Below are 26538 nucleotides of genomic sequence, written 5' to 3'. Positions count from 1 at the left end.
ATCCTGTTCTGTTTTCTCCGCCTACCTAAGGGTTGGCCTATGAAATGGGCCTAGGCAGTTTCTTTATTAATAAGAAATCATTCCCACATCAAGTGGACATGGGCTCTTACCTTCAACTAACAAGCTAATATGCAACTGATACCTGTTGTCAGAGGAAAATTGGTTTTCTCTGATGGAATCTCACTGTGGACTATAACCACACTTCAGAGTAGGCTTATGAAGCCAACACAATAGTAATTTTGTAGACTTTTGTCTCATCTTGCTTTGTTTGTGCATTTTTGTCTATTGGTCTTTTGTTTGTTTATCTGATTTCCAACTTATAAGGTTTTTTGTTTTCTTTTTTCTTATTTTTTGTTTGTGTTTATTAGTTTGTTTTTAACAGAGAAAAATGTCAAAACGTTAGATGGGTAGGAGGTGGTGAGGAATTGGGGAATGGGAAAATATGATAAATATATATTTATACAAAAAGTTCTCCCACAAAAATCTCCTTCAGTTATACAACATGATTAATTTCGTAAGCCTAAAGCATCTGGCTAAGGCTGGCAGGATTTCTGTTCTTACTCGCATACTCTGAGATTAATGGAGTAATGAAAACATCAATAAATGACCACTTCCTATTTCTTCTTTAGAAACCGACTACTTAGGAAGCTTAAGTTAAATTCCTGTGTAGATATACTATTTTCCTGTTCTCAAGTTGTTTTCTTCCCAGTAATCAGAACCTGCTGAAAATCCTATGTAGATTTTGTTTCTGTTCAAAGAATGATGTGAAACAAAAAAGTGCTTCCATACATTTCCAAGTTCCTATAGCAGCAGTAATAAGGCAGACATCTCCACAGATGACTTTGAAAGCAGAATCATAGAGTAGTTTGAGTTTTCCTCAGTGTCCCCTCAAATCCAATTTTTCATCTTTTGATCATAATAACAAATCTTAATACTTTTTTAGCTGAGTTACATATAGTAAAAACCAAAAGCACTTCTTACACTATAATCGTTTCTCTTAGACTCTAACTACGAACACCTTTTCTTTTAATTTGTCATAAGCATCCCCTTTGAGGGTAGAAGTCTTGTACTTCCTTCCTACCCTTACTGAAGTGGAGAGAGAAGTACTATTAGGAACTTTCAGTAATAGGGTTTCCCTGAGAAATGCTTAGTGACAAAGGGTCAAGATTTCTAATCCAAGGGTAAATTTTTCTATATTCATTGAAGTACAAAACTTTTTCAACTTTATTTTGTTTTGTTTTGTTTTTTGCTATTAATAACTGTTCTCCTTCAAGACAAAAATAGATTAAACTAAAATAGTTTACAATGATTATGTTTATCTCTGAAAACTTTTAATGTGTTTATTTATCATATATACAGTGTTCTGTCTGTCTGTTTTCCTGCACAGCAGAAGAGGGCATCAGATCTCATTATAAATAAATAGTTTTGAGCTACTTGCAGTTGCTGGGAATTGAACGGGGGACGTCTAGAAGAGCAATCAATGTTCTTAACCTCTGAGTCATTTCTCCAGCTCTCTGAAATTCTTTAAGTATACAGTTTTCTGTGGGCTTATCAAGAAAAAAATTTATAAAGGATCTTTGTTTTGAAATGTAAGATCAAAAGGAATGGAAAGATTTTTGGGTAGTAATGTTGAATCCTATCCTATCTTCCAGGGATCCTTGACAGTCAACAACTATACCAATATAGTGGTTCTTAACCAAAAGTGTCTTTGTTACTATTTTGTAATAAAACAAATAGATCAGAAATATTGCAAGTCAAAAAGATCTTGAAGGTATTGTATATAATATAGATTAGAGGCTGAGGCATAGAGCAAATAAACTACCTTCTCAAATACAGTTCCCTTCCAACAATCCTTTTGTAACTGGGAGTTACATACTTTTCCATATGTACCTCAAGAATTACTTTTCCAGAAAAAATATGGGGAAACTAAAAACTATTATTTATCATTATTAATATTCCAGGCTATTAACAATTTTTCACTTTTCAAAATTAAGGCAGACTATATATCACCAAATGACAAAAGTATCAATGTCTATATTCGCATATGATATAGTATCTGTAACCTAAACAATACAAAGAACTCTTGCCATTCAATGATAAAAAGATAACAATACCACTAAAACAAGCAAAAGTTTCACATATATTATCAAAGGTCAAATAGGAAGTGTCAATATGGGACAGTGAGATAGCTCAGTGGGTAAAGGCAACTAACAGTCACCAAACCTGACAACCTGAGTTCAGTCCCTAGAACCCACATGATAAAAGAAGAAAACTGACTCCTCTAAGTTTTCTTCTTTTAATACAATCAACAAAATAATTTATTATAAATAAAATAACAAAACATTTAAAACCAATAACTTATTTTAATTTGGCCTAAAATATCAATTTTAAGGAAAATGCAAATTAAAACAAAATGCATGGTATTATGACAAATAAAATGCCCTTTCCCAAAGAACAGATAATATAAGTGTTGGTAAGGGTATAAGATGAATGGAATTTTTATATATTGTTTATGTTAGGACAAAATGATTAAACTACCTTGGAAAGAACTTGTCACTTTCTTGTAAAATTAAAACTATAGCTACTATGTGATCTAACAACACTTCTCCTAAATATTTCCCCCCAAATATTTAAAACATATAAGAAAACTTTATGTAAAAAATGTTCTCTAGGTACGGCCAAAGTATCATATTTCATGTACATGGGTGTTTTTTCTGCATGTATGTCTGCATACCACTTGTATGCATGGAGTTCATGGAGGCCAGAAGAAGGCCATGAGTTCTCTGGAACTGAAGTTACAGACACGGATGCTACAAATTTAACCAGGGTACTGTGGTTTAAAACAGATACATAGACCAATGGAACATAATTAAGAGGATGCAAATTAATCTACACAGGTGTGATTAATTTATTTTCAACAAGCTTATGTTAGGAAAACTAACTATCTCTATGCAGGCAAGTAAATATAAACCCTTATCTCTTACCACATACAAAAGTCAACACAAAATAAGTTTAAAAATTAAATATATGGCAAACAAGTATAAAACATCAGGAGAAAACAGAATAAAAATGATATAATATTAGTTTGAACAATGATTATTTTGGATGCATCCCTCATAACTCAGGTAACAATCCTGACAGAGACTGTGCTTTTGCTTCCAGGCCACCGGGACCCAAATAATCACACAAAACTACATCAATTACAACACTGTTTGGCCAATGAATGGCTCAGGCATATTCTTAGCTAGCTCTTATATCTTAGATTTACCCATTTCTATTAATCTGTGTATCACCATGAGGCTGTGGCCTACTGGTAAAGGTTCTGGGCATTCTTTTCCTTTGGCAGGTACATGGTGTCTGCCTGACTACACCTTCTTTCCTCTTCTCTGTCTGCTTGGATTTCCAATCCTGCCATATTCTGCCCTGCCATAGATCAAAGCAGCTTCTTTATTAAACAATGAGAATAAAACATATTCACGGCATACAGAGAGGAAGCCTACATTATAACAGTGAGGAGAATAGACAAACAGGAACACATCAAATGAAAATGCAGTGACAGAAGTAGGGAAATGAGCATGGATGCACTCATAGGGTGGGAGGAAATACTGCAGACTACATACCTGATCAGAAATTACTGATGGAGGAAGGTCATTGGTTAAAAAAATAAAGGAAACTGATTGGCTGGGAGGTGGGAGGAATAAACAGAACAGAATGCTGGGAGGAAGATGAAGTGAGCTAAGACTCGACTTCTCTGCTCTCTGGAGCAGAGATGCCATGCTGCCCGCTCCTGGGCAGACACACGCGATGAAGCTCCGACCCAGGATGGATGTAGGCTAGAATCTCCCTGGTAAGCCACCTCGTGGGCTACAGCAGATTATTAGAAATGGGCTAGTCCAGGTGCCAGAGTTAGCCTAGAAGAGGCTAGATAGAAATGGGCCAAGCAGTGTTTAAAAGAATACAACGTGTGTGTTGTTATTTCGGGGCATAAGCTAGCCAGGCGGCCAGGGTGCTGGGGACGCAGCCCCGCCGCTCCTATTTACTACAGATTACCAGCCCATGTATTGCACATATATACACAAAATCACCTTGATAGATATTAAATGAAATCAAAAGATAAACAAAGGACTCAGATGGAGAGCTCTCATGAAAAGAAACCAAAACCAGGCTTTGTGGCACAGGCCTCTAATCCCAGGTACTTAGGAGGGTGAGATAGGAAAATGGTAAGTCAAATTCAGGGTGTGCTTTGCACTAATTATAGTGAGTTCAAGGGCAGCTCAGTCAGCTTACTGAGTACTCTCTCAAAATATAAAAAGTAGAAAGAGTACTAAGCATAGAGCTTAATGAAAGACTTGCTATGCATGTATCAAGTCATAGGATCCACACTTATAATCCTAGCACATGGCAAACTGAGGCAGAAGGACATCAGTTTTGAAGTCAGCCTAAGCTACATAGGAAGATCCTGTCTCAAGAAACAAATACATGCAAAAAGCCTCCTTGTCCCCTCTGAAAAACAAACTGGAAAAAAAAGGTAGGGAACTGAAGTAGGAGGGCCTTCTGTCTATATGTTACTTTCATTGGTCAAAGAAAGAAACCGCCTTGGTCTTTTGATAGGACAGCAGCTTAGATAAGCAGAGTAGACTGAACAGAATGCTGGGAGAAAGAAAGCAGAGTCAGGCAGATGCCATGGCTCTCCTCTCTGAGATGGACGCCAGTTAGACTCATCACGGTAAGCCACAGCCACGTGGTGATATACAGATTATTAGAAATGAGTTAATTAAAATGTGAGAGTTAGCCAAGAAGAGGCTATATATAATGGGCCAGGCAGTATTTAAATGAATATAGTTTCCATGTATTTATTTTGGGTGTAAAGCTAGCCAGGACAAAAAGCATCCCGCACTCCTATTTACAATGGAGTGGTGCCCAACGTGGTAACTAAATCCACTTAAAAACCTGAGAGGGCTTTAAAAAAAGGGAAAGAGAGTTTAACACAGCTTTTTGCTGTTAGCTAGGACATGCCATATAGAGATTTTCCGTTTCAGCAATAGTGGCAGAAAAAAAGGCATGCCATTTTAAAATGTGGCTTCCTAGGCTGTGCTGCCAGTGCAAACTCTGGCTTTAAAGCATTTCAATGATTTTTATGAGACTGAATGTTTGTGTGCCCACTTGGGATCGGGAAGAAAGTACTCTGAGACCATACCAATAGCTCAGTGCTCCCCCACTTGCACCTAAGCATATGGTGGGATTAGGCTTAGGCAAGCAGGAGAGCATGGCGGATTTCTGCAGCCACACAGAAAGATGTTTCCAGGCTGCGCAGTGCTCTCCATGGCAGATTTGGCTATAACACGGATACAAAGAGTTTCTGTGCTGCTGCTCATTCTCAGAATTAAACTGGTGAGTGTGGCTCCTACCTGGTGGCTCCAGACATAGTAGAAAATGGTAAATTCATCATTTTGAAATTGGAGAGGTGGAGCCAACATCCAGAGCAGCTGCCGCTCTGCAGCTCAGAGGTGCAACTGATTCAGAGGCACAAGCAGCTCTGCCATGTTGGACTGGGTGGGGCAAGCCTACAGTACCTGTTTTTGACCTAGGAATGTCACAGCTTAGATTCTTAAGCGCTTAGCAATTTAAAAGCACAAAACAAAAATGTTCCTGGACAGTAAAAAAGTTACAGGCAATGCAATAGGACAGATTCAGACATAAAAGACCTTTAAATGGGTCATAGAGTTAGATAGACGTATGTAGGCTTGGGAGAGAGAAGAAAAAGAATATAGAGAATAAAGTTAATGCTTAAAAAGGGGATAAAGTCTTTAAAGAGACAGAATACAGATAGTTATAGATTAAAAGAAATAGAGTAAAAATAAGCTACATAAAAATAGAAAATTCACAGAGAGTCTGGATTCTTTGTATTATTGTGTTTTCTTTGAATTTTTGACTGTGAAGGAAGTAAATACAGAGAGACATTTCATTGTGTGGGCTGCTAAGCTGATCCAACATGTATGTTCTAAAGCTATCTTGACTTCAGAATTTGGATTTAAGGATATGATGCTTTGGAAAAGAGTTTCTTCTTTTGCTTTCACAGAGGATGAAAACCTGTGGATTGCTTCTATCCCAATATGATATGATAGACCATGCCCTCCTGAAAGGTTGCCGTAAACACCTTCAGAAAATTATTTTACTCAACTGCCAACTGAGATGAAACTAACACACAGGTTATACCATGAAAGACCTGATTAACAGTGCCCCTATACAACAGAAAGAAGTTTGGAGATTAATAACTATGTCCATATTCCCAAATATTATTTATAAATGTTCTTTTACATTTAAAAGAGGATATGATATAAGTATGAATAATTTAGTTTGGTATAAATGTTGTTTTATTGGTATAAAGATAAGGTCAATTTTGTTATATGTATATATGTTTCTTCTCTTGATTGAGGTATTGTGATTGTGTAGTTCATTTAAAAATGTAATGTTTAAGTAGGAAATATAGGTTGTGAATGGCTAATCATAGATAATAGTCAAGCTTGTAGTCATGTTAGATTTTCTAGATATAAAGAGATATATTTCAGTTAGATAGGCATTCTTCATATCATTCAAAGACTACAGAATTTGGCATTTAAAATGTTTTAATAACTTGGGGCTTTTCATGACAATGAGACACATCTGCTCCTGGCAGCACCAATCTACTTCAAGAGGATGATGGGCATCGAAGAGGCTCCTTATGGAGTTTGATAGCCATTTGGGCAAGAAACTGCTCTTGCCTGGACTGTTGCATAAACTGGACACAGAGAACCCGCAGAGAGAGGACTGTTGAACTTGCCTAAAAGTGAAATGGTCTTTCAGGGTTCCCGACTCATGAAAGAGTCTGTGAGACATTCTGCAGGACACAAAAGAAGGTGAATGAACCATCTTTGAATTTTCCTGCTCCATGGAAATGTCTGCTGGATACTATGGGCCTATAGGCTGAAGATGGATGCCCTAAGGGTACAAAATAACTTTTGGTGACTGAACAGGCAGTGAGATGTCTCTGTCATTTCTAGAGTTTTGGAAGTTGCTTACTTCTTGTTTACTTACGTAATTTTAAATCCTTCTGGAGTCTTTGATGGAGTTGAAGAATAGATAGATAGTTATTGTTTTCCTTTGTTATGATAAAGGCTAAAATAGATCTAAATATTGTAATTCTTGCTTGATAACTGTTTTGTTATATGTAATTTTCTGTGTTAAAGTTAAAACCTTCCTTTTTGTTTAAACAGAAAAAGGGGAAATGGAGTAGGAGGCCCTTCTGACTATATGTTACTTTCATTGGTCAAAGAAAGAAACTGCCTTGGCCTTTTGATAGGACAGCAGCTTTGATAGGTAGAGTAGACTGAACAGAATTCTGGGAGAAAGAAAGCAGAGTCAGGCAGACGCTATGGCTCTCCTCTATGAGATGGACGCCAGTTAGACTCATTCCAGTAAGCCACAGTCACGTGGTGATATACAGATTATTAGAAATGGGTTAATTAAGATGTGAGAGTTAGCCAAGAAGGGGTTAGATATAATGGGCCAGGTATTATTTAATTGAATACAGTTTCCATGTATTATTTTGGGTAAAGCAAGCCAGGAGCCAGGTGGCGGGAAGTTGCCCACCATTCCTTTTACAGTTCAAACTCTTTATGATGTTATAGTGGTTTGAATGAGAATGGTCCATTTGGCTTATATGTTTTGTTCAAAATTGATGGAATTTCTTGGGAAGGATTAAGCAGTGTGACCTTGATAGAAGAGGTGTGCCATTAGGAATGGATACTGAGATTTGAAAAAACTAATGCCATTCCCATTATGATTATTGCTTGCCTCCTACATGCAGATCAAAATGTTAACTCTCAGCTGTTCAAGGCAGCATGCCTCTTCTTTGCTGATACTCTGCCACACTATGATAGAATATTATATCTCTAGAATCATAAGCTCAATTAAATCTTTCTTTTGTAAATTGTGTTGGTCATGGCGTTTTATCACAACAAGAGAAAAGTAATACACATGCCTATTAACCAAATATGTAAGAGTTGGCAAGGATGTGAGGAAAAGAGAAATTTTGCTTACTTTGGTGGGAATATAAATTAATAAAACTCTTGCATAAAACAGTGTGAGAATCATCAAAATGTTAAAAATAGAACTACTTGTAATACAGCAATTCCACTAGCAGATTGATATCCAATGGAACTGAAATCCATATGTTAAAGTGATATGCACACATCCATATTCACTACAAGAGGATTTCTAATAGTCAAGATATAAAATCAACCTATTGTCCATCACCACAAAAGTGGACAAAGAATCATCGTATGTGATAATACTATTCTGTCATTTTAAAAAGAGGGACATTCTGTTGTTTACAACAGCATGAATGAATCAGAAAGACACAACAGTCACCAAAATGAGCCAGGCACAGAAAAATAGGGCATGTGATCTTACTGGTATAAAATGAGAACATCTAAATTCAGAGACTTAGATAGTAGAATAATAGTTGTCTTATCCAGGGTTGCTAATGTTGTGATGAAACACTGTGACCAAAGCAACTTGAGAGAACAGGGTATATTTGGCTTACAGTTCTATATGACAGTCCATTACTGAAGGAAGTCAGGACAGGAAGTCAATTAGTGCTAGACTGGAGGCAAGCACTTAAAGAGAGGCCACGGAGGGGTGCTGTTTACTGGCTCACTGCCTATGGCTTGCTCAGTCTGCTTTCTTATAGAACCCAGAACCACCAGCCCAGGTGAAATGTGGGCATCACCCACAATGGGCTGGGCCATCCCCCATCAATCACTAAGGAAGAAAATGTCCACACCTGGATCTTATGGAGGCACATTTTCAATTGAGGTTCCCTCCTTTTAAATGGCTCTAGCTTGTGTCAAATTGACACAAAACTAAACAGCTCAGTGATTATTATGTGATGTTTATATTAGTATGTGTGGAGATGCTGGTCAAAGAGTATAACATTTATAACATTTCTATTTTAAGGGAAAATAATCTTGAGATATACTATATAAAATATTGTGATTTATAGTTAAGAAAGATATTGCAGACTGAAAAGTCATTAAGAATACATTACATTTCTCACTATGGGAAACCTCACTAAGAATGTGTAGCTCTGCATGTGAATTCCTTCATTGAACTATTTCACAATGTATGTGTACTTGAAAGAATCATGCTGTATATCATAAATAAAACTGTGTCACTTTAAAAATCAAATTAAATTTAAAAAATATTTTTTATTTATCTTAATCACATCCATTTAGAAGAAATCCATCTGCATTCAATACAGTGTATGGTATTCTATACAATAGCAGTATGTCATGATGTTAACATGAGAGAATATTAATTAGCAATAAAATGAATTAACTGCTGGCTTATAATTATTAGGGTCAGATCACAGGAAAATTGAGCAAATACGTATAGAGAGTAGAGAGTACATATCAAGTTATCCCATTGTTCTATAAAAGTTTAATCTATGGTGAAAGGAATCAGATCAATACTGATCTTTTCAGAGATCTTTCTTAAACAATACTGCATCTACATTCAAGTCTTAATTTTGTAGCCATGTCGCACTATGAAAATTCACTGATCCACAAAGACAGTAATAGATGGTGTTGGGATATGGCAGAATTAAAGAACAAAGCCTTGAAGGTATTCAGGAAAAGCTATCTTTCTAGAGCACTGAATTCACTTTGATGAGGAAAGGAGGAAAATCATTTTAATGTTGAGTCATTTTCTGCTTTCAACCCAAGATTAAAATGTTGGTTCCCTCCATTTTTTTCCCTATTTGCTTTTGGAAGTTCATTGACTTTTAAAAAATTAAAATTTGTGTCATGTGGAACTAAGACAATTTTTGTATTCTTGTTGAGTTGATTAGTAAAGAGTATTTTTAAATGCACCTTTTCCCCTTCTTGGACAGGGATTCACTCCGTAGCCCATGATGGCTCCTAGTTCACCTCCGAAGTGGTGGAACTACAGGAATGTACTGTTGTGCTCAGACATGTTGAGGTTATTTGTTCACTTTTGGAGACAGGGTCTCACTGTGTAGCCCGTGCTGTCTTGGAACTCGCTCTTGAAGACCAGAATGGCTGCAGATTCAACACAATCCATTGGGATTGCAAGCATGAACTATGGCACCTGTGACTTAGTATGCCTACTTTTACACACCACTATACACCCATCACCCTTCTTTATTAGAAATTGTTTAAGCTGTGTGTAGCAGAGAAGTTGGTTAAAATGGCTTCAAGCATAAATACACTTTTATTCAAAGAAAAAGCTCTGGAGTGGTCTGAGAGTTGTTCTAGTATTTTAATGACAAACTGAGGTTCAAATTCTTCCTCTTTTTTTTGTTATCAGCATGATACTTTCAATCCTGAAACAGATGCTCCTTCTGGAGTGGAGCATCTTGCCACTCAAAGCAGGCTTTAGCAAGGAGGGAGGAGAAAGAGCTTCTGAGATGGTAATCAATAGCATAAGTCCTAATTCTAATTCTCTATTTGGGGAATATACAAGACTTGCCAAGTTATCATATCATAGTTAAGAAGAAAGGTAAAAACTGACCTATTTGAAGAAGCATTTGGCAAGAGTACAATGCGATTATTGCTCAACGGTTTTAACTAATAAAGTCTCCTTTCTAAAATTTGTGTACAAATCACAGCTTACGGTGTTTCTTTTCTGTCTATATCTTCCTCCCCCCTTTTCACCTTTATTTTATTTTGTTTTGTTTTAAATTCTTTGCTCAATTTATGTATCTTGTATTTGTATTTTGTATTTTGTCTCTATAAGTCCTCAAACTGAATGCCTGTCTCTATGAAGCCTCAGACTAAATGTTGAGCTTCTGTCTCCTCCTGCCTTATATGCTTTTCTCTGCCCAGACATATCCCTTCCTGTCTCTACCTCTCTAGGGCTGGGATTAAAACATGTGACTCCCAAATACTGGGATTAAAGGTGTGAGCCACCACCACTTGCTCTCTTTTTCTTTCAGATTGAGTCAATTGCTAGCCCAGGGTGGCCTTGAATTTATAAATATCTACTTCTGTCTCTTGAGTGCTGGGATTAAAAGTGTGTGCCACCACTGCCTGGCCACTATAGTTTACTAGTGACTAGCTCCATACTCTGATCTTCAGGCAAGCTTTATTTGTTAGATCAGAAACAAAATACCACCACAATATTCAAACACAGAAATCTGCCTTTGTGTCAGGAATGTTGAGATTACTGTTCACACCAAGCTAATACCCTTTGATAAAGTAAAAACATCATTATAAACATTGTTTTACTTTAAAACATTTTCCTTTGTTTTAACATGCCAAAACCAAACAAGACTAAACCAAATGATGATTAGTAATTAAAATAAATAAGAAAATATAGTTTTGTTGCAACTGTACTTAGAATTCAAGTTTACTAAGGTTGTGATTCACACTTTTATTATACACAGATTTTTATAATGGTTATCATCATAAATAAACAGAACAATATGCAAACAAAATAGATAGCTTTTTATTGATTCTGTGGTAATATTGATCTTGATCAGTTTGATACGTATTCTTTGTTGATTAATTTACATGTATAATTCTTTGATGTTTAGATATTTGACTCAGAAAGTTAACTATTTGCAAAATTTTCTAATTTTTCCTCATTAACTTCATTAGCAATAGATCAGTACAGACATAGACTTCATTCTTTGTAAATGACAGATATATGAATATCCTATAACTGATGGGACTATAATTTTAGATTTTTTAAATGTGTGTGTGTGTGTGTGTGTGTGTGTGTGTGTGTGTGTGTGTGTGAGATGCGCATGGAGTACAGAAGGGGGTGGTGGATAACCTGAAAGTGAAATTACAGACTATTGTAAAACACCATATGGTTGCTAGGAACAGAGTTCATGTTCTGTTCAAGAGGAGCAAGTGGTCTTAACCACTGAATCAACTCCCCAGCCCCCACTATTTTGGAAGTAGATTCTTGCTATGTAGCTCAATCTGGCCTCAAATTCACAATCCTCCTTCCTTATACTCCTGAGTGCTATAATTTAATCGATTATTGACTTATTGATGATCATTTGAATGGTTTCCACCTTTTATAATTATTATGAAATAAATGTGGGTTACCTCTATGTAGAGCCTCTTTGTGCATTCACATGGTATTTCATTTCGGTTGGGTACATAGTGCTAGAGAATTAGTTAGCCTACCCAGTGAGAAATCAGTCTCAGCATTTAGAGATTAATAAAGGAAACTCTTTTTGTAATATTTTAGATTATAATTTAATTGCAATATTCTTCTTTCCCTTCCCTTGCTCCAAACCCTCTCATATACACCTCGTTTTTCTTAAAATTTGTGGCCTCTTTTTTCACTGTTACATTCTGCATACATGTATACACATATATATTTCTAAATATAACCTGTTTTGTTTATGTAATGCTATCTGTATGTATATTTTCAGGGCTGACTTTTTATACTGAGTAACCTATTAATGTGCTCTTCTTTGGAAAAACTGCCTCTCCTGTTCCCAGCTTTCCAATAAGGTTGACTTGCCTATGTGTTGGGTCCTAGCGGGCCTTTCTCTATTCAGTTTGGTATGTACATTGTTGTCATTCTTGTTCAGAAAAAGCACTTTAATAGTAGTGCAGGATTGGTTGTGGTTAATAAACAAAGTAGAACCAGTCTAGAAAAGAAAACTTGACTAGCTTGTAGAGGTCTCGAGTTTATGCATTCCAGATATGCTGTCATCGTTAAATATTCTTTGGGTCCTTACCCCAGGTTACATTTTGAGCTATTTAAAGAGAGACAAGATACTTAAAGTCTGGCTACGTGGGTAGATGGGAGTTACACAGCAAAGATGACAGAATTATTTCCTTTTATAGTATCATAAAAGTTTATTTAGCAAAAAGTTTCAGTTGAAAATGTACATGACCCAGTTGTACTCCATAGTCAAACAAGCCCTAGGGGGAGGGATGTGAATGTTTCTGCTCAAGAGCCATTGTTTAGACTCTTTCCAAGGCTTCCATCATGATGATGCTCTTTCCTCACATGACTGCCATTTGCCATCTCCACACACCCATCAATCACAAGGCTCATAAACAAATCAAAGCCCCATAGGATTGCATGTATATGTCTGCTACCATTTAACTTCAATGGTAACTTCTTGACCATAAATTTCTTCAATTTGAGAGGACTGGCTTTGCTCCTGCTGAGTCCTCAGCAGGCTCAGCATGACAGGATAGAAACTTAAGGAAACCAGTGTTATTCTTTTTAAAAAGTTGTTACTCGGAGTCATCTCACCCACCTGGCAGAATAATATTTTTTCTGATATGAGTCCAGGGGATTTAATGTTAAACTTTATATGAGGACTTAATAATGTTGGTTGTGACCTTGCACTGCCACCTTGAACTGACAGTCTTTGATATGCGGATGGACCTAATGGTTGGTTTTAAATCAAGGTTGTTCTGGTTGTTATGGTATAAAACATAATTAGAGGTCAAAGATTAGCACAAACTTTCATAGCAAGCTTTCAATATGGTTAAAAACTGTGTTTATAGTGTTTAACAGGCCAGGTACACTACCTACCTTTCTGTCATAGTGGAGGTAGCATTCCTTTATCTAATTACTTTTTGTTTAACTTAATATTTCCTGAGCTAATTTATTCATAAATCATTTATAACATAAATTTTTACTACGTCAAGTTTCTCCTGCATCAATACAAGAAAACATATAAGTGTGGTTAGACACTGCTAAATTGTCCTGAAACGTGATTTGGTAAATTTACACAACTGCCATTATTAGATAAGAAAACTAACTCTTCAAAAATGTGCTAACTCTTGACATCATTGATTATTAGTTCTTACTTGCTGGGCACATAACAGTATTTTGTTCTTCTGTTTCTTCATAGTATCTTGTTGACAATGTGTTAGTATAATTTATGCACTTTTCCTTTATATGTTACAAGTATCATGATACATCTTCCAAATTTTCTGTTTTCATAGGAGAAAACTAGTTCTGTTTTTTATTCTTAAACCTATCTTTTTTTTCCTAAGAATTAAAAAATATATATTTAACTTTTACATATTTTTGAGCTTTAGTTTGCTTCTATTCCACCTTGAATTTATTTTTGGCATGCAAATATGGAGAATTAATAGGCACAGTCAGCATAATTATAGAATTATGAAAAACAGTAGTAAGTATTCAAGAAACAAAAGCTCAATTGAAAAAAGAATAAAAACACGGAAAAAGGAAAAACCTTTTTATTTCTCTGAGTCAGAGGGTTTCTATTCATTTATTAAGAAAATAAATATGCTACTTTGTCTGAAGTTTTGCATGTTTGTATGGGTCTCTAATCTTTATGTTCTCCACTTACAGAGTTCAATGTTAATTGGTGTTTTAGCATATTTAAAAATTTAATTTTGTCTTCTCTGATTTTTATTAAGTTGTCAATTTCTCTTTGTTCCTTATTTCTTTAGACACATCCTTTTTATTTCGGTTGAAATTTTAACAGTTGTAAATACGTTTTTATTTACTATTGCATACATGTTACTTTAGAAAAAAATTTTTCTGATGACAACTACCTATAACAATTATGCTAGCATGGTTCACCACTTTCTACTTCATATCTGTGTCCTACAACACATACACACACATAGGTGAGAAAGAGAAGAGAGAGAGTTGAGATTCTCTCAAATTTTCAGGGCACACTATGATTAAATTTCATTGTATGATTCACCAGCAAATATTTAAACAGAAACAATAGCTTTTGCTACTGTGCTTGTGAAAATGAAAAATAAATCTCAAGAAAGAAAGATATTGAACTTAAGGAATCATAAAGAGATATATTTATGCAGAAGGGATTTTGGTAAACTGTATACTTTTATAACTACAGAACTCTATTCTCTCACCTGAAAAATATGCACAAATAAGCAAGATAATGGATATATATATATATATATATATATATATATATATATCACATATATTACAAATAAATAATGTCAGGATGGGTTAGCTTGTAGTTTTGTCACAGAATAAAAGTTCTCTCTCTCTCTCTCTCTCTCTCTCTCTCTCTCTTTCTCTCTCTCTCTCTCTCTCTCTCTCTCTCTCTCTCTCTCTCTCTCTCTCTCTCTCTGTGTGTGTGTAAACGCCCTTATTGGTGGTGGTGGTGGTGCAGGCCTTTAATCTAGCACTTGGGAGCCAGAGGCAGAAAGATCTCTCTGAGTTCAAGGCCAGCCTGGTCTACAGAGAGAATTCCAGGACAGTCAGATCTACACAGAAAAACTCTGCCTCAAAAACAGCCCTAACCAGACCATGTCAGTTTATAAAGCTCTTTCACTTTGGTTGAACTGTGACAATGATCAAAACCATAGTAAGTTGGTCCCCAGAACCGAATAACATATTTTCCTAGATTAATGCCCTCCCAGTCTTTACAGTAGATTAAAAGATCGCTCGACTATAAGCATGTACAATGGGCTATTCATCAACCACTTTCCTCTCAAGTCTGTAAGAAGAGACCCTCCAACTCTGCCACAGTGAACTCTGCAAATTCTCCTCAGCGCCCTTGCCATACTTTTGTGTCTGGTTATGATGTTACTACAAGAACTCTTTTCATACAACTCTTATTCAAAAGAACATTCTGCTTCAGTGTCCCCCTTGAACCTTAAGCCTGAAACCTCTCAGTAAGTTGGATCCTTATCATCAGTTATAATTATATTAAGAATATGTAAAATGAAATGCTGTGTGATTACAAAAGGTAATGGGATAAAATTGGAAATAGATAGCTTTAAAAGTAGCCAAAGCCTATATGAAAAAATATGAAACTGTACCAGGGAAATAAGAAAACATGAAAAGAATCCTCATTTTTTTTCTTAAAAAATCTTTCTGTAGAGATGAAGGTATTTTAGATTGGAAGTAATACTTAAGGCTTTTACATAACACTTCCATGAGTGTGGGAATGGGAAAGAATTTTCTCACGAATGTTAAACAATTTAATACTAACAATCTGACAGAAAGTGTTCATGCTTATCCAAAGCAGTAAATATAAAAATGTTTATATAACTTTTATATGTTGGGGAAAATCATATATTACAATGAGAGAAAAAGAAAATTATTATATATATTTTCAATAGTATCCTATGAGGTAAATAAGATATATAGACAGAAAACACCCCAATATATAATTTATACAACCCAGTTTCCTACATATAAGCCAAATATTAAGGATAGTTATGTCTGTAGTTAAGAATAAAGTTTCTCACTCTCTAATCATATATATTCTATTAAATTTGCATTCCCTACAGAAATGTACACCATTTTATTTATTAAAATTTTCTCGAGAAGACTGATACCAGTAAAAACAACAGAGGAAGGAAGGGACTCTAAAATCCTGACTCTCAAAACAACCACAAGAAACTTTAGAACACACCAAAATTGTCAGAACAATCTTTTTCAGAATATTGGGAATTAAGAGAAAGTTCACAGTAACCCAGAAACTATTTAAGAAAAAACATCCAATTTTCAATGAACAATGAGTTTTGTGAACTTTAATTGATTTTGTCCTTGGTCCTTCTACCAGTGATAGCCTTAGAAATACTGGCCCACATTCACTGTGTCAGTAAAGAAAACATAGACTGAATTCCACTTAAAAATTGTCCTTAGTCCAGCAAAAAGTTTAAGGGAAGAGTCACTTAAAAGGTGTGGTAGTTTGAGTGTAATTAGCCCCTATAATCTCATAGGGAGTGGCACTATTAGGAGGTGTGACTTTGTTGGAGTGGGTATGGGCTTATTCAAGGAAATGTGTCACAGTCGGAGCAAGGCTTTGAGGGTTACTATCTCAGGATACTGCTCAGTGTTTCAGTCAACCTTCTGTTCCCTGCAAACCAAGAGGTAGCAAACACCACATCTGCCTTATGCTACCATGCTCCCTGCCATGATGAGAATGGACAGAACCTCTAACACTGTAAGCGAGCCAGCCTAATTAAATATTTTCTTTATAAGTGTTGTTGTGGTCATGGTGTCCATTCAGAGTGATAGTAACCCAAACTAAGTTAAAAGTCTTGTTTTAATTTTCCTTACTGGAACTAGGAGATAATTTGTAGAAATATTTATGAATATATACACATCCTCATCCTCTGGTACATGATAATAGCTGGATCAAACAGAGTTTGGATGCTCACTTACTAGACCTGGATTGAGGTGGGTGGTCCTTGGGCTTCCCACAGGGCAGGGAACCCTGATTGCTCTTAGGGCTGATGAGGGAGGGGGACTTGATTGGGGGAGGGGGGGAATGGGAGATGGTAGCCGGGAGGAGGCAGAAATCTTTAATAATAAATAAATAAAAACTGTGGGAAAAAATTTGGGGAGTGATATGTCTTTGGAAATATGGACTACAAAAATCTCCATTGTTTACTTGGAATTTAAGAAAGTCCCGTGTGTGCTAGGATTCTGCAGCTGATCAGGAAGGGCTGGAGAAAGCTCTCCTTGACCTTGAATTTGAACAAGCAAATGTGAAGTAAGGGCTAAGATAGGGGTTTTAATTTCCTTGCTTTGTTAAGGTGAGCATTCCTGGCCTTCTTAGAACTATGTGGGAAGAGAGGAATCCCTTTTTGTTCTAGATGTTAGGGAATTATCTTTTCAATAATAAGCTGATGATGGAACCAGATTAGAATAGAAATATTTGAAATAAACCCATAAATTCTAGACAATTAGTTTTGTCAATGTGTCAATGTTATTTAATGAGGAATAACAATAGTTTCAATAAATGATAGTTGGAGAACTGAATATCCACATGCAAAGGAATGAACTTAGATCCCAAGGCCATATAATATGTAAATATTAACTCAAAATGGGTGGAAACTGAGCAGGTCATTCAGTGGTAGATCACTTGTCTAGGGAAGATGCAAGAGATCTTGGATTCAACCCCCAGAATCCACACCATTCACACTTGACAGAAATATCAAATGTTCAACTATAAGGGCAAGAAACCTCACAGCTACTAAAGTAAAGAAACTGCAACTCTTCTGAAGTTGGACTAGTCAATGATTTTTTTTTAAATTACATCAAAAGGACAGTAATCAAAGGAAATTGAAAAATTGAAGTTAATCAAAATAAAAATAAAGTTTGTGCATCAAAAGATACTCTTAAGAAAGTGAAAAAATACTCACAAAATGGGTGGAAATATATGCAAGTTGTACATCTCACACAGATTAGCATGCAGATAAAAAGTTCTCATAACTCAACAATAGAAAAATCAGACCAACATTGAAAACCAACAAACAGTTTGAATAAATGTTCTCCTAAGTAGTTATAAAAAAAGAAGTTATAAAAATGCCCAGTACATATATGAAAAGTTGTACAATGTTGCTCACAGTCTAGAAGTGGTAAATTACAACTACTGGGTCTGCTAAGACCATACCACCCTTAACATGACTACTCTCAGAAGATAAGCAGGGTCAGAATTTGTTAGTGCTTGAATAGGAGACAGTCTGGAAATATCAGATGCTGTAAACTTAATAAAACATTACAACCAACATAAGATAAAACATGTAGACCCACTATATCTATAACAACAACAGAGTGAAAACAAATGTTCTAAGGACTTGAAGAGGAGAGGCTCCTTTGGATTGATGATGGGATATAAAGTTCTGTATCTACTGGGAACAGTTGGCAGCTCTGTAAAAATGCAAGCATAGACTCACCATATGACTCAATGATTATATTCGTTCACTGTATTAGTTTGCTTAGGCTATGATAAGAAGTTATAGCAACAACTGAGAGGCTGAAACAACAGAAATATATTTTTGGAGTTTTGAAGGCTATAATTTTGACATCTATATGTTCAGTGTGATTAGTTTTCCCTGATTCTTTTATCCTTGACTTAGAGGTGGCCACTTTCTCATATTTCCTCTCATACAGTTTTCATTGTGCACTCAGGTCTGGTGTCTCCCTCCCTAGATAAAAGCAACACTTAGGCTGGAGTAGGGCCTATTCCTAAAACCATAATTTATCCATTAGAATTCCAAATTTCACATCCAGAAACATTCTGGGTCTGCTAGTGGTTAAGACCTTATGTTTGGAATTTGTTGAGACAGTTTCACTTCCTAAGATCTGATATAATGTCTCCTTCATTTTTCTCTTTCTTATCTCCAGTGAAATTCTAAAAAAGTTCCCACTAGCTTCATCCATCTCCAGATGAAGGTTCTATGGTGATATGCAAGGTATTCATCAGTATGACTATAGGATAGGGCCATTTCAGGCTTCCTCTCCTCAGCTGCCTAAGAATCTAGCTGGGGACATCTCCATGGACACCTGGGGCCACCTCTAAAGTCAAGTCTCTTGCCAAACCTATAATGGCTCCCTTAATTAAGATATATGCTTCCCTGCTCCAATATCCACCCTTCCTCCATCCCAACCGTCCCATTTCCCCAAGTTTTCCCCATCCCCTCCTCAGGTTTTTCTCCCCATCTCCCCTTACCCCCAGCCCACCCCACCCCCAAGTTTCCAATTTTTGCCTGGCAATCTTGTCTCCTTCTAATATCCAGGAGGATAACTATAAGTTTTTCTTTGGGTTCACCTTCTTATTTAGCTTCTCTAGGATTACGGATTATAGGCTCAATGTCCTTTATTTATGGCTAGAATCCACTTATGAGTGAGTACATACCACATTGGAACAGTGGACTGAGCTCCCAAGGTCCAAATGAGGAGCAGAAGGAGGGAGAACATGAGCAAGGAAGTCAGGACTGCAAGGGGTGCGCCCACCCACTGAGATGGTGGGGCTGATCTAATGAATCTCACCAAAGCAAGCTGGACTGGGACTGATGGAGCATATGATCAAACCGGACTCTCTGAACGTGTCGGACAAGGAGGAAGGACTGAGAAGCCAAGGACAATGGCACTGGGTTTTCATCCTACTACATGTACTGGCTTTGTGGGAGCCTTGTCTGTTTGATGCTAACCTTACTAGACCTTGATGGAGGGGGAGGACCTTGGACTTCCCACAGGGCAGGGAACCCTGACTGCTTTTTGGTCTAGAGAAGGAGGGGGAAGGGTGTGGGGGACGGGGAGGTAAATGCTGTAAACTTAATAAAACATTACAACCAATGGGAGGAGGGGAAGAGGTGGAAATTTTAAGTAAAATTAAATTCAAAATAAAAGAAAAAAATTTCCCACTACAGCAATGAACTTAAACTCAGAAGATCATATAACTGAAGGACTAGGTCTTAGGTTATTCTGTGTATGAATATTTGTGACAAGTCTATCAAGAAAACATCCACCTATGAATATAATATTCAGTTATTGATCAAAGCAATACATGTAATAACCATTAAAGGCGAAGAGGAGAAATGGCACATGGCTGTCAGGGTCCAATGTTTTGTTTGCCCTTGTAATTTGCTGCAAACATAGGTCCTTATGATTTGATCAAGGGAGTGTTCAGAATGAACAGGACAGCCATCTATACCTTACACAGTAAAGGTGTTAAAGATGGATCACTATTTTTAGGGTATTAACATCTTTCTTGTTTGTTAGGTATTTTTCCCCCAATGGAATATTCTAGGCTCACTGATTACCATCAGCTAGAAGGTAGTTCTTTGACTTGAAATTCTTAGTCTTTCCTCTCTCAGCATCATGAAACAACTTTAGGTTATCTTCTTTCCAGTAATCACAAACATCCTGAAGTCTCTTCCAAGAGTTGCCATTAGTTTTAGAAACACCACCTGTCAAAATTTTAATCCCTAAAAGAACTGAAGCAGAGCCTAGCAGAAAAATCTATAAGCAAACTTCTATCTATTCCATATACAGAAACTAAAGAAATGAGTTAGAGTGTGTATGAAAATATTAAACAGGATTTTTCAGGATGGCTTCATTTGGAGGGAATCTCCCAAATTGATGTCTGTTAGTAATTCATGACTAGAAAATTAATCTGTCAGTTCATTGTATTCTGATCAAGGTTTCAGACAGACTACATATAACCAAACTTGTAACAGAGTAGCACAAAAAATGTGCAAAACACATTTGTTGCTATAAAACTCCTCCCAAACTAGAGTGGCTATGTGATTTACTGTCTGATCTGACATTTATAAGATTAAAAATGGGAAGATCAGATAATCTATGGTAAGAGATGCAAACCGTGACTTGTCAAGACAAAACCGGACATGTAGTTACTTTACCTATAACTCAGATAACTCATCTCCATGGTCTGATGCATGTTCGCCCCTGTGTCAAGGTTTCAGAGAAACCAAACTAGTAATTGACAGTCTTCATGGTGTGCATGACCTTTACACCAAATGAGAAAGATAGTTCTGACCATAGATGAGTCTAGTCTAGTGGAGCAAGCAGGAGTAGCACAACGTAATAGATTTATTGATACCAACAGTAGCATTTTCCTCAAGCCTGGCATATTACACTCCTTGGATGGGATATCTAACTCTTCTTAAAGGCCATCTTTTTCTACCTACTCAGATTGGACACAAAGCAACTGATCATACAGCAAATTTCTTTCTTATTTTCCTGAAGTAATACCCTAGTTACTTGGACTGCAGTATTTCCTATTTCTTCTCGGCCACTTCTGCCTCACTCATATCTGGGCATATAGCTATGGGCTTTAATTTCCATTTATTAAATAATAAAAATGAAATTACTTTTGGACAATGAAATATATGCAAATTTGTGAGCTTCCCAACTTTCTTATGTACTGATAACAATATCACATTGTACTGACTTCTACATGATTATATTAAAGCTAGGTATAATTTATAGCTAAAATAAAGTACACTACTAAATGAAATCAAAGGGTTTGTGTGACAAGTCGAGACAAAATAATTACTGCCAGATTTACTTCAAGTTTGGCTGGTCGTCAGTAAATCAAATTAATGGCAATTGTACACAGCACTGAACCTGTGACTGGAGGAAGTAAAATGTCAGGTCCGGTGACATGCAGGTGGGATTGACAGTCTTCACCAGAACTTCATTTAGATGTAAACACAGGCTTGTTTATAAGCACACCAAGTAAGCAGTAAATGCCACACTGAATTCAATTTAGTGAACAGCATGTGTAAGCCTTTCTGCGAGCACATCATAAGATGAGAAGAGGGAGTCTTGCCCAAGTAACACCAAGAATATTAAGAACACAAAGTAATGTGCTGATACCATAAGATATTCTGCAAATGTGTTCGGAAGAAAGAAAAATGGAAATTGTTTGCTTGGTCAAAACCACTAACGCTAGAAGAGAAAATACAGGGAATTTGAATAAACATGACTGTCTTTTTTATCCAAGTAAATCATTTTATGAAGCCAGTTTTGAAAGTCAGTGCCTTTATTCTTTTGGTGCCTGACTCTAGAATGAATATTGGAGGCATGCTTATAACTTAGAGTTATAAGTTATATAATAGGAAATAAAACTAAATTATATAAGGATATCAATAAAAAGCTTACAAGAATCAAATAAACTTAATTTATTGAATGATGAAATTAAACAGATACCATGAGAAATAAAACTGGCAAAGTTCCTTTAGAAGACTAAAGGCCTATGGTCCTACCACCACTGAAAGATATTAACCCAAATGGTCTCCTATCTTAGGTGTCTGACTTGCTGTAACAATTCTCCAGGTAACTTACAACCAAGAAAAGTGTATTGATCCACATTTCTGAAGGCTAGAAGGTTGAAATTTAGACAGCAGTATTTGTTCTCTGCTTCATATAGGACACTTTCTCAGTGCATTTTTACATGGTGGAAGGTGGTGAAGAGGCTTCCTCAATCCCCTATTATAGCGTATTGGTCCTGGTCATGAAGCGCCTATTCACTTTCCCAAGGCTGCACCCGTAGTGAGAAATTGTTTCAGAAATCAGATTTTAATACATACATTCGTGGGGGACACAGATATTCAGACCACAACAGCAAACTTTTAGGATCTTCCTTTAGCTCATGATGTCTCTATTCAGGAACGGGCTCAGCCTGTTTGTAATAAAATGCAGCAGTAAAAATCATGCCACTGTTCTCACATAACAGAAGGGTTATTTTCTCAACCTAACAGAAAAATCCAATGATCTCAGGTGGTTTCAATCAAGCTGGGATTGAATTATGTGGAAACAATAAATAGACCCCAAATCTTGGATGATTCACACATGGAGTTTGTTCCTTTAACACCTGAAGTCTTTTGTGGGTCAAATGCAACCGTCTTCCATGAGAAGATGAGCCAGCAGCATGCTTCAGTCCTACAGCTCTGCCAGGAATGCACCGCTCAAGATTCCCCACTGAAAGGAAGGATTGAATAGGAAAATTTCCCTGACACTCATTACTTCTTATGGTCTGTAGCAGCACAACAGGACATGTCCTCACTACTGTCAAACAGTAGGATACTGGCAAACACTAGAAATATTAACTAAAAGGTTTCTGTGCTAAGTAAGCCATGAAAAATGAGTCAGTAAACAGCATTTCCCCCATGGCCTCTCCTTCAGTTCCTGCCTTGAGTTCCTGTCCTGATTTCCCTCAGTAATGAACTACAAGCTGTAAAATGAAATAAACCCTTTTCTCCCCAAGTTGCTTTTGATCATGTTCTTTATCACAGCAACAGAAAAATTCTTGGGACGTTTCTATGCTTGTTTTTTGATATTAAATAAATTTATTACAAATTCTTTATTTTCATTAAAACTAGTTTTCTACCTTTTGCTTTCCTAGGTGTATAAGTCACAGAGACTGTTGGCAACAGGCACAAGGCCGGCACAAGTTGCAGCCAAATAGGCTTCCCACACTGAGAGGGGATGTGGACTAAGCTCCCACCCCTCACTAGAAAGCTCTCTTCAATTGATACCTTCTGGCAAAGGAAAACTACTAGAGGTAGCATCTTCTCTTCCTCTGAAATGCAGACACTTAAAGCCCACTGGAGAATGTACAAAAACCCACGGAAGGGTTTTAAATGTCCTCTTGCTTCATTGGGGATATTGTAATATCACATTAGGTCTGGATATGGTGGCACACAGTTGACACTTGGATAGCTGAGGTGAGAGGCGTATAAACTTGTTGCCACCCTAATCTACACATTGAGCCTTTCTTTCCAAATTATTAGGCTCTTATAATATCTAGGAAATAATATTCATATGTGAACATCAAAACCAGCTGTTTTGGGTTTGTTGTTGCTTCTTTCTTTTAATAAGGAACAAACATTAGTGCTTTTTAAACTTTTTAGCTAACTTGCTTCCTGAAAGTAGAAGAAACTGCACCACATGTATTGATATAGAATCCTCCCCCATCACTGCATGACAGAACCAGAGATACTGAAGCAGGCATATTGCAACTGTGAGTCCAATGTGTTTTACATGGCAAGACCGTATCTCAAACCAAAGCAAAAGTCTTGGAATTGGAGAACTTAAAAAGAAATCTAAAAAATGAACTCCTTTGGGGGCCCATGTTGCAACATTCTATTCAGTAGGTAACTGTGGATTAAAAATAAAAACAGATAGCTGGTATCTAAGTTTAGCTTTCTGAATACAAGCCATTTGAGTTCTGCTGTATCAAAATATGTAATATTCTTTGAAAACATTTTTGCCAAATAATTGCATTATGTAGAAACAATAAGGCAATAAAGTTCTAAAAAAAATGGTTGGAGGGCTTATTATAAGGAATAACATTTATTTGATGAAGGCTCAGGGAAGCACGTTGAAAGCTGGTAACATGAAAAGCAGTTTGTACACTTAGTAAGAAGTGATGTTCACAGAATTACCTGTGAAACCACACACCTTACACTCTCAAATATTTAACCTGCCAAATTTAATTGGACTGAAGCAGTTCAAGCCATTCAAGCATGGGAGCCAGTAATTGCTTGTAATTCATAAAGAGGATTATGCACATGCTACGTTTCCAAAGAAACGTGAAGAGCACAGTTAGAATGAAATGTTCCACAAATATGCACTTTTGAATAGTCTACTTGCCTGCAGGGATAATGCAAGCATTAAAGCCCCAAGGAAAGTGGCAATGAGAACTGTTGCCCAGGCTTATCCTATAATGTACAGTGTTAAGAGTCACAGTCCAGCTCATAATTCATACAGTAAATATCAAACTTCACTTTTGAAAGCCTCCTCTGCCTGTAAGACAATTGGAACCAACAAGGATCATCTGTGCCCTGGGAAAGATGGAACAAGACGTATTTCTTGATTTTCCATGGTGACAAGTTTTCCCAAGTTGTTTAGTTATTGACATTTTCATTTTGGATATTGCAATGTGATAATAAGAGCTATAGTCTTTTCTCTTTGCCTCTGAAATCCGGACACAGAGTTCTGAATCCTCTAGAAATTTTTGAATAATGGGAATGCCTTTTGCTTTAATGACTTGAATTTTGAGAAAGTGAGGGGAGTCATCAAAAGGCCCAGCCCTAGATAGAAGATGGAACTCTGCCCATCTTTGAGGAAAAGAAGAGCAGCTGGAAGGGAGTGAATAATCAATCATATCTTTATGATAGAGCCCATATATAAATCTCACAGCTGGAGCAGAGATGATGCTCTGTGGTAGACTAGCAGCTTAGCATGTGTGAAATCCTGGGTTACATATGTTTTCACACATCCACACACACAAACACACACACACAATTACACATGCTTCTCTGAGTTCTCTTTCAACCTCTCTAGAAAATTTTCAAGTCCACGAAGGGGATCATAGACCCACTGGTTCACAAGCAAGCTAGACAGATTGTGAGAAACCAGGGAACGTAGTATGTTTAGCATTGGAAAAAGTAGGTTACATTAGTGAGACTTGACCTATTGGGTCTGAACTGATACTGTAAGAATTAGATTTTTAGAATACCAAGCTGGTTTCAAAGAATTGGTTTGTGGAAAAACACTTTTACACATTTTAGTGACCTGAAGTGTTTTGAAAGTCTTGAGGAAAACTTGTGGGCTTTCCCCTTATAAACACTCTTTTATCTTGCATAGCAGAATATGTCCAAGATTCAAATGATAAAGTAAGTAGGGTGCATATGAGGTTCATCCATGTCCGAGTTCCTCTAGTAAGATTTTATTTTTTCTATAGCAATCATAGAAAAGGTTTGTTTATTTGTATGTGTGGGTATGTGACTGTACGTTTATATGTTAGGGTATGTACATCTTTTAAAAATTGTTTTTATTGAGCTATATATTTTTCTCCACTCCCCTCCCTTTCTCTCCCCTCTTCTCCTACTCTCTCACATGGTCCCCATGCTCCCAATTTACTCAGAGATCTTGTCTTTTTCTACTTCCCATGTACATTAGATCCATGTATGTGTCTCTTAGGGCCCTCTTTGTTGTCTAGGTTCTTTTTGTTATTTAGGGTTCTCTTTGTTATCTAGATTGCGAATTGTAGGCTGCTTTGTTTTTGCTTTATGTTTAAAAGTCACTTATGAGTGAATACGTGTGATATCTGTCTTTCTGGGTCTGGATTACCACACTCAATATTTTTTTCCTAGATCCATTTATTTTCCTGCAAAATTCAAGATGTCATTGTTTTTTTCTGCTGTGCAGTACTCCATTGTGTAAATGTACCACATTTTCCTTATCCATTCTTTGGTCAAGGGGCATGCTCCC

General features: G+C 36.6%; 1 pseudogene; it reads right to left on the bottom strand.

The window, feature by feature from the left end:
• Positions 1–12992: 12992 nt before the first annotated feature.
• On the bottom strand, positions 12993–13188 carry LOC113457607 (annotated as a pseudogene).
• Positions 13189–26538: the final 13350 nt, after the last annotated feature.

The sequence above is a fragment of the Microtus ochrogaster genome, linkage group LG3 (assembly GCF_000317375.1).
Source record: "Microtus ochrogaster isolate Prairie Vole_2 linkage group LG3, MicOch1.0, whole genome shotgun sequence".
Classification (NCBI taxonomy): Eukaryota; Metazoa; Chordata; class Mammalia; order Rodentia; family Cricetidae; genus Microtus; species Microtus ochrogaster.
The sequence above is the reverse complement of the archived record's forward strand: the minus strand, read 5'-3'. Positions and strand labels throughout refer to the sequence as shown.